Source organism: Phacochoerus africanus, chromosome 12 (genome assembly GCF_016906955.1).
Source record: "Phacochoerus africanus isolate WHEZ1 chromosome 12, ROS_Pafr_v1, whole genome shotgun sequence".
Classification (NCBI taxonomy): domain Eukaryota; kingdom Metazoa; phylum Chordata; class Mammalia; order Artiodactyla; family Suidae; genus Phacochoerus; species Phacochoerus africanus.
The window spans coordinates 45,208,296-45,216,945 of NC_062555.1; the positions used below are offsets into that span (position 1 = coordinate 45,208,296).

An 8,650-nucleotide genomic window follows, 5' to 3' on the forward strand; every position below is an offset into this window, starting at 1 on the left:
GTGAATGGCGAATATGAAGATGGGCGTTTGTGCACAATAAGCAAAAAAAATTTTTCCAGTTTTTTCAAAGAGCTGACTTACCCATTAGAAAGCACACTTGACCAGGCATCTCAAATGCTAATCATTAATTAGCTACAAACCACAGAAATTGCCTTTAATATCTCTGTGTCTCATTTTCCTCATGATACAGAGAAAATAATAGCTGTCCTACTAAACCATAGGGTAGTGGGTGGATGACATTTAAAATCTGTACAGGGAGCTCCCGCTGTGGCGCAACAGGATTGGTGGCATCTCTGGAGCACTGGGATGCAGGTTCAATCCCCCACCCATCACAGTGGGTTAAGGATCCGGCATTGCCATAGCTGGGGCTTGGATCTGATCCCTGGCCAGGGAACTCCATATGCTGTGGGGCAGCCAAAAAAGAAAAATTTTAAATATAAAATAAAATAAAATCTGCACAGGGAAAACCCTTTGACACATTCAACAAACCAGATAAACTCATATTCTCTCAATGATCAATCTCTGACTCCCACCACCTCCTTCTTTTTTTTTTTTTTTTTTGTCTTTTTGCCATTTCTTGGGCCGCTCCCGCGGCATATGGAGGTTCCCAGGCTAGGGGTCGAATCGGAACTTTAGCCACTGGCCTATGCCAGAGCCATAGCAACGTGGGATCCAAGCCATGTCTGCAACCTACACCACAGCTCACGGCAACACCAGATCCTTAACCCACTGAGTAAGGCCAGGGATCAAACCAGCAACCTCATGGTTCCTAGTCAGATTCGTTAATCACTGCGCAATGACAGGAACTCCTCCCACTACCTCCTTTAAGCCTGGCAACTGCTCTATGAAGAAGGCACTTGGATTACCCCCATTTAACAGATGAGAGGACTGAGGCTTGAGTCAAATAGTGACCAGGGTCACACAGTGGGGAGGCAGCAGGGCTGGGATGCAAACCCAGATCACTTAAGTCCAGGGTCTCTGCTCTTCATCACTACAGCCTATTCTGCCTGCAAACCAGCATTGGGTAAATTGCAAACCAGCACAGGGTCAGTTCTTGGGACAGTGGCAACATAAGGTTATACCAAGGAGGCAGAGAAAATAAGGCCAGGCTGTCTTTAAAATTATGAAAGGCGGTAATTTCAAGGCAAAGGAGGTTTGCCAAGGAAATAATGATAGTTTGGGGGTTGCCATTATGAGCTGCTTTAAAATTCAGGCAACTGGAACACAGGCTGGCAAAGGCCTGGCCTCTGTCTAACCTTCTGTCCCACGTCCAGCCATGAGAGTTCACAAACAGTGCCAAGTTCAGGAACCACAGAGTTACTTTGTTTTTGCAGTATTAAACACTCACCTCAATAAATTAGAAAAGAGGAAACAAAAATAATAAAATCTCCAAGACACCAGAAGGAAAAAAACAAGATTAATTTACCAACAAACAAGTCAGAAATCAGGACCCTAATTTGCATTAATACCTCCATTCCAATGGGGTTCCTTCAGTAAGAAAACGCCCCACCAAAAGAAACGAACCCTGAAATATTCTTTGAGAAAAACACATATGAAAGAAGAAAAAGAATAGGAAAAGCCATGGAATCAATGAAATAAATGGGACCATTAGAAGCATTTGAATACCACTGTAAATCAACTATAATAAAAAAATTTTAATAAAATTTTAAAAAAACACTTGAACACATAATTTCATCTAGACAAATGCACTTTCCAGAATATCAACAACAGAAAAGATGCAAAATGGAAACAGACTCAATAGGAATGCATTTCCCTGGCCAGGGTCCCACTGAATCCTCCCATGAGTGGTCAAGAATGCTGTTTGCATCTCTGCACCCTGAACTCCTACCCTCTGCTTCCTCCTTTCTTTTATCTACCCTGGTCCCCCCACCCAACCCCCTTCCTGTATCACCACCCCTGTTCCACCTGCCCCTCCCTGGTCTCTCTTGCATCTTGTGAAACTCATTCTCATTTCTGAACAAGCTTCCCTACAAGGTAATGTATTTTTTAGTTAGTTATGTACTTATGCAATTATTGTAATGAACAGTAGTCATGAACAAAATAGACCCAAATCCCTGTTCTCTGAGAACCTGCATTTTCAGTGGAGGAAGCCTGATGGTTCTGATACCTCCAAGAGCAATTAGGGAATAAAGAAAATGAAGCAGGCCCTGAGCCTCCCCAGTGCAGAGATGGCGTGGTGTGGACTGCTGGGATCAGAGGAAGGAGGCTGACCAAGCATCACTGGCCTCAGAAGACCCAGTTGCATTTGGTTAAGTTGGTAGGAGGATGGAGTTCCCATCATGGCGCATCGGAAATGAATCCAACTAGAAACCATGAGGCTGCAGGTTCAATCCATGACTTCAATCAGTGGGTTAAGGATCCAGCATTGCCGTGAGCTGTGGGGTAGCTTGAGGCTGCGTTGCTGTGGTGTAGGCCGGCAGCTATGACTCTGATTGGACCCCTAGCCTGGGAACCTCCGTATGCCGAGAGTGTGGCCATAAAAAAAAAAAAAAAAAAGGCAGGAAAAAAAAAGTTGGTAGGAGGTGGGGACAAGGAAGGGGAATAGCCATTAGGGTCCTCTAGGCATTTGAAGTTGCTGGATGCTAGTGGGTGGATAAGTTGCAAGATGGATTTTTTTTCTGCCTCTGTCTGTCACTGGATTATCTAACATACCTTGGTCTGATTATCTAAACTAAAAATAGTTAACACAGGAGTTCCCACTATGATCCAGTGGGTTAAGGATCCAGTGTTGCTGCAGCTGTGGTGTAGGCTGCAGCTGAGGCTTGGATTAGATCCCTGGCCCAGGGAACTTCCATATGCAGCAAGTGCAGCCAAAAAATAATAATAATAATAGGAGTTACCACTGTGGACAATGGGTTTAGAATCAAACTGCAGCAGCTTGGGGCACTGAGGAGCTATGTGTTTGATCCTCAGCCCAGAACGGTGGGTTAAAAGGATCTGGCATTGCCACAGCTGTGGTACAGGTTGTGGTTGTGTCTTAAATTCTGTGGAAACTTCTATATGCCATGAGTGTAGCCATAAAAATTAATAATGATAATAAAAGGAAAATAGTTAACCCACAGGCATTGTAATGCATTTAATGCTCATAGCAAAACTATCAAGTAGATTCCACAATGTCATCATCACATTTTTTTTTTTTTGGTCTTTTTCACCACCTCTTGGGCCACTCCCATGGCATATGGAGGTTCCCAGGCTAGGGGTTGAATCCAAGCTGTAGCCGCCAACCCACACTAGAGCCACAGCAATGTGGGATCCGAGCCACATCTGCAACCTACACCACAGCTCACAGCAGCACCAGATCCCTAATCCACTGAGCAATGCCGGGGATCAAACCTGCAACCTCATGGCTCCTAGTCTGATTCGTTAACCACTGAGCCACAACGGGAACTCCCATCACATTTTTTTCAAAACAGATACAGAATCTGAACTACAGAGCAGTCAAGGAACTCTCTCCCAGCTAGGAGGTGGATGAGCTGGGATTTGAACTAGCGTGTCTGTCACCAGAGTTCATGCACTTTATAAGTACAGGTCTGTCTACACTTCTGTCTGCCCTTCTGAGCAAAGTCATCTTAAGGAGACGCCTCCCACTATCCTTCTCATCACTTCAGAATTTCTATATATTTTCAGTCTTCTCTATATTGGTTCAAAAACTGTCACTCCTTTTTCCCCAGCCTCACCCCTGCACCTGCTCCTTTCTGGCACCTTCTGGACCTTTTACCCTCCAATTGTCCTCCCTCCTGTGACCTTTGTAAAATAAGGAATGGAGTTTGAATGTGAAATGAGCATACTCTAGACCCAGCTCAGGACATAGATCTTCCCCTGTGTTGTTATCAAAGCCGTGGCGGCCATCCCTAAAGGGGAGGCATAATGTCATCGAGCACACGAAACAGGACTCTGCCTATTCCTACCCCACCTGCCGCAGGGCATTTAACCAATGGGACTCCACAGGGTCAGTTCAGGGAGTCCTCCTGTTGCGGGGAGGGGCAGTCAAGAAGGCTTGGGGCAGGGGGAGTTCCCCCTGCAGTGCAAGGGGTTAAGATTCTGACTGCAGCACCTGGATCACTACAGAGGTGTGGGTTCGATCCTGGACCCGTGCAGTGGGTTAAAGGAACCAGCTCTGACTTGGATTCAGTCCCTGAGCAGGGACCTCCCATTTGCCAAGGGTGTGGCCTTTTTTCTTTTTTTCTTTTTTTGCCTTTTCTAGGGCCACACCCGCGGGCATATGGAGTCTCCCGGGCTAGGGGTCTAATCCGAGCTGTTGCTGCCGGCCTACACCACAGCCACAGCAATGCCAGATCTGAGCCTCGTCTGTGACCTACACCACAGCTCATGGCAATGCCGGATCCTTAACCCACTGAGCAAGGTCAGAGTTCGATCCCATAACCTCATGGTTCCTAGTCAGATTTGTTAACCACTGAGCCACGATGGGAACTCCCAAGGGTGTGGTCATTTAAAAAAAAAAAAAAGAAGAAGAAGAAGAAGGCTTAGTGGGGCTCCAGAGGAGAAGGAGATGCAGGGAACTTGAGAGGAGAAAGGTTGAAAGAAATAGTGCCGGCAGACCTGAGTCTCAGTCACTTCCTTTCCAGGCTCCATCCTGGAAGAGGGGAGGAGCAGAGGAGGTCCACCTCCCACCCGCTGCCCATGCAGGACCCCGAGGCTGTAAGTCCATCATGCTGCCCCACCACGGTCCTCAGCCCATGCAAGGAGCCTCTGCATCCATGACAAGCACCAGTTCACATCCTCTGAGTTATCCCAGCTGTCTGATTTCCTCCTGATATTTTTTACCCTCTCTTTCACCTTTCCCAGTACACTTCCTTCCTTTCTTCCTTTGGTGTCTGTTTTGTCCTCAACACTTCCTCTTTCCTTTATTTTATTTTATTTTGTGTTTTTTTTTTCTTTGCTTTTTAGGGCCACACCTACAGCATATGGACATTCCCTGGCTAGGGGTTGAATTGGAACTGCAACTTCCAGCCTACACCACAGCCACAGCAACGCAGGATCCAAGCCACATCTGTGACCTACACCACCGTTCACGGCAACACTGGATACTTAACCCACTGAGCGAGGTCAGGGCTCAAACCTGCATCCTCATGGATACTAGTTGGCATTCGTTTCCACTGAGACACAAAAGGGAACTCCCTAAAATTTTAATTAAAGTGTAGTTGATTTACTATGTTGTGCCAATTTCTGCTGTATATACACACATATATATTCACATATATATACATATACACATTCCATTTTCTTTTTTTTTCTTTTTTTTTTCTTTTGGTCTTTTTGCCTTTTCTAGGGCCGCACCTGCAGCATATGGAGGTTCCCAGGCTAGGGGTCGAATCGGAGCTGTAGCCGCCAGCCTACGCCAGAGCCACAGCAACGCGGGATCCGAACTGTGTCTGCAACCTACACCACAGCTCACGGCAACGCAGGATCCTTAACCCACTGAGCAAGGCCAGGGATCGAACCTGCAACCTCATGGTTCCTAGTCAGATTTGTTAACCACCGAGCCACAATGGGAACTCCCCTGTCTTATATTATCCTCCATCATGTTCTATCCCAAGACACTAGATATAATTCCCTGAGCTATACAGTAGGACTTCATTGCTTATCCATTTGAAATGTCGTAGTTTGCATCTACTAACCCCAAATTCCCCGTCCATCCCACTCCCTCCCCCTTCCCGCTTCACAACCTCAAGTCTGTTCTCTATGTCTGTGGGTCTGTTTCTGTTGTGTAGAGAGGTTCATCTGTGCCATGTTTTAGATTCCACATATAAAGGATATCATATAGGATTTGTCTTTCTCTTTCTGACTTACTTCCCTTAGTATGATAAAAAAAAAAATGGAACATTTCATGAATTTGCACTTCATCCTTGCACAGGGGCCATGCTAATCTCTGTATCATTCCAGTTTTGGTATATGTGCTGCCGAATCAAGCACTATCTTCTACTTTTTTGATGTTCCACATTTCCTCCTATATACATATATTGTTTTTTTGGGTTTTTTTTGTTTGTTTGTTTTTTGTCTTTTTGTCTTTTTGCTATTTCTTGGGCCGCTCCCTCGGCGTATGGAGGTTCCCAGGCTAGGGGTCTAATCGGAGCTGTAGCCACTGGCCTACGCCAGAGCCACAGCAATGCGGGATCCGAGCCGCATCTGCAACCTACACCACAGCTCACTGCAATGCCGGATCGTTAACCCACTGAGCAAGGGCAGGGATCGAACCGGCAACCTCATGGTTCCTAGTCGGATTCGTTAACCACTGCACCACGACGGGAACTCCCATATATTGTTTTTTTAGGGCTGCGCCCATGGCCTATGGAGGTTCGCAGGCTAGACGTGGAATCGGAGCTACAGCTGCCAGCCTACACCACAGCCACAGCAGCATGGATCCTTAACCCACTGAGCGAGGCCAGGGATCGAACCTGCATCCTCATGGATGCTAGTCAGATTCATTTCCCCTGAGCCACAATGGGAACTGCCCTCCTGTAATATTTCTAAGGAAAACTAATACATTTTACATATATGTTTTTAAATGACTGAAATACATTAAAACATGGAAAATACAGATGCAGCACGTATACCTCTCCCCAACAGAAATAACTTAGACATCTAGGTCTTCCATTCCATACCCCCATCCTAGCGCTGGCTATTATTCTCTCTCACCTACATACTGACCTTTTTTTTTTCTTTTGCTTTTTTTGCTTTTTTTTTTTTTTTTTTTTTTTTAGAGCCCCACCCACAGCATATGGAAGTTCCCAGGCTAGGGGTGGAATCGCAGCTGCATCTGCCAGCCTACACCACATCCACAGCAACTCGGGATATGCGCCGCGTCTGCGACCTACACCACAGCTCATGGCAATGCCAGATCCCTGACCCACTGAGGGAGGTCAGAGAGCGAGGCCAGGGATCGAACCCACATCCTCATGTGGTACTAGTCGACTAGTCAGATTTGTTTCCGCTGAGCCACAAATTCGCCACAAAGGAACTCCCCGTACTGACTCTTTACTGTAGAACCATCCCACATGCCAGGTTAATCTTTTTAAGACAGTGTTTTCTTTTTTTTTGCTTTCTTTTTTTTTCTTTTTTTGTCTTTTTGCCATTTCTTGAGATGCTCCCTATACCACAACCACAGCAACGCAGGACCTGAGCCGTGTCTGTGACCTACACCACAGCTCACAGCAACACAGGATCCTTAACCCACTGAGCAAGGTCAGGGATTGAACCCACAAACTCATGGTTCCTAGTCAGATTCATTAACCACTGAGCCACGACGGGAACTCCAAGACAATGTTTTCTTTAGATCACGTCCCTATTTGAGAGTTTTCTGTCTTTCTCTTTCTCGTGTAATTCAATTCAAACTCTTTAGACTGGCATTAGATCGGGGTCTAACCTTTTTTTTATGTCCACACCTGCAGCACATGGGCATATGGAAGTTACCAGGCTACGGGTTGAATCAAAGATCCAGCTGCTGGCCTGCACCACAGCCACAGCAAGGCAGGATCCTTAACCTGCTGAGCAAGGCCAGGGATCCAACCTGCAACTTCATGGATACTAGCTGGGTCAGGTTCTTAACCTCCTGGGCCATATCAGGAACTCCTGACTCTTACCTTCTCTCTCTCTTTTTTTTTTTTTTTTTTTTTGACTCTCCCTTGGTATACGGGGCTCCGGGGCTCCAGGGCTCCAGGGCCAGGGATCACTAGCTGCAGCCTCAAAGAAAGCTGCAGCAATGCCGGATTCACTGTGTTAGGCCAGGGATTGAACCTGAGTCCCAGCACTTCCAATTCACTGCTGATCCCATTGTGCCATAGCAGGAGCTCCGGTTCTACCTTTCTTTGGAGGCTTTTCTTCCACTTCCCCTGCCCACTCCCATATATTTCATTTCCTAGAATTCATTCAGCCTTTTTCAATCCTTTGCCTCATTCTTTCCTGCCTCCAGGCAGTTCCATACTAACCCTGGCAGAAGTGGGTCAGCAGCCTGAGCCCAGCTTCTGGATCAGCTTGGGATCAGCTCCTGCCTCCTGCTGGTCGATGTCTGCTGGCCTGGCCAGATGTCCAGGCTGCTGAGACCTGCCCTGCCTGGGGTCCTGCCCTGACCAGGGTCCTGCCCTGCTGGAAGTCCTGCAGCGCTGAGAACCAGGGAGCTGAGGGCATCTCAGCATGGCCAGTCCTTCCTGATAAGCTCTTAGCTTAGGGTGTGGGCCTGTTCTGCTGTGTTTCCCTCTGTCTTTCTGCGTATTTCCCTGGCAGGAATGATGACCTCATGTTCTGCACAACTCCAGCCAGGTCTAAGCTGAGTCCCACCCAGCCGTCCTGACTTCTCTTTTCTCTTTTTTCTTTTTTTGGGTGCACCTGCAGCATATGGAAGTTCCCAGACCAGGGGTCGAACCTGAACCACAGCTGTGGCAACGCCGGATCCCTAACCCACTACACAACAGCAGGGATGCCCTCTTGACTTTTTTTTTTCTTTTTTTGGCCATACTAGTGGCATATGGGAGTTCCCAGGCTAGGGGTAGAATTGGAACTGCAGTTGCCAGCCTATGCCACAGTCACAGCCATAGCAATGCCAGATCTGAGCTGCACCTGTGACCTGCATCACAGTTCATGGCAGCGCAGGATCTTTAACCCACTGAGTGAG

At 47.0% G+C, this 8,650-nt stretch overlaps 1 non-coding gene across 1 annotated transcript; it reads right to left on the reverse strand.

Annotated features, from left to right (window-relative positions):
- Positions 1-5,851: 5,851 nt before the first annotated feature.
- On the reverse strand, positions 5,852-5,955 carry LOC125113102 (U6 spliceosomal RNA). The gene has a single exon (XR_007131333.1). It is a non-coding gene; the product is annotated as a U6 spliceosomal RNA (small nuclear RNA).
- Between the last annotated feature and the right edge of the window lie 2,695 nt (positions 5,956-8,650).